General features: G+C 41.7%; 1 pseudogene; it reads right to left on the bottom strand.

Moving 5' to 3' along the window:
• Positions 1 to 289: 289 nt before the first annotated feature.
• Positions 290 to 613, bottom strand: LOC149151290 (ACT domain-containing protein ACR11 pseudogene; annotated as a pseudogene).
• Positions 614 to 872: the final 259 nt, after the last annotated feature.

The raw sequence follows: 872 nt of genomic DNA, 5'->3' as shown, positions 1-872 counted from the left end.
AGAACCCAACCCATGCAGTGGAGTCTACTGGAATGAATCACCGTGAGGAAAGTAGCCTTACCATGGAGAAACTTTTGAGAAGCGGATGCGTGGTGCAGCCAATTGTTAAGAGAGTGAGTTGTGAAGGGGCAGCTCTGTCTTGATCAGTGGCAGAGAGAGAGTCAAAAGACTTGGAACAATCAGTCATCCCATCACTTTCTAATATGGCAAGGGCTTCTCGAGTGGTGGCAGATTCAACAACTACACTTATATCAGATATTGTTTTTACAATCTCCACCAACAAACCAGGTCAATCAGCTGTTTCAATGTAAAGAAAACTGTGATTTGGACCATCATCATATATACGTATGCGTGTAGCAATATCCACATCAGGGTTTTCTTTTGGGGGCACAATCCCAAATGCCTCTCCCAAGGCCAATTGAGTAGAAGATTCTGGATGATACTTCAATAAATTGTTTATAATAGTAAGACGTATTTGTTCCAGTGATTCTGGATCATCCACTTTCCTGCCTGTGTCTGCTCGGGTTATAGAGAATGTGTTGTGCTTGCCAGAAGAGTCCAATAACACATTTTCTTTCACAACATTCAAACCCAGATCTCTAAGGGCCACCATTGTATCAACTAGAGCACCCAGATGAGACAGAGACATCAGTTGTCCTGAACTTAGAATGAGGTGCATCAAAACGAATCAAACTCTGGATACTCCTCAATGAGCCAGGTGAAATTTGTACCTCTCCATTTGTGTTCTCCTATAAATTTTCTTTAGCTTCTGTGCATGAAGTTCCATTATTCCTTGGATCATTTGTTGCGTTGTAGTTTATGATGCCCACTGAATCTAATCTTCCATAAGCACAGTCCAATTTTGCTGACTC

Source organism: Pinus tabuliformis, chromosome 9 (genome assembly GCF_031772625.1).
Source record: "Pinus tabuliformis cultivar Carrire ecotype Pingquan chromosome 9, CPIR1, whole genome shotgun sequence".
NCBI lineage: Eukaryota > Viridiplantae > Streptophyta > Pinopsida > Pinales > Pinaceae > Pinus > Pinus tabuliformis.
Note: the sequence above shows the minus strand (reverse complement) of the source record. Positions and strands in the feature narration are given on the sequence as shown.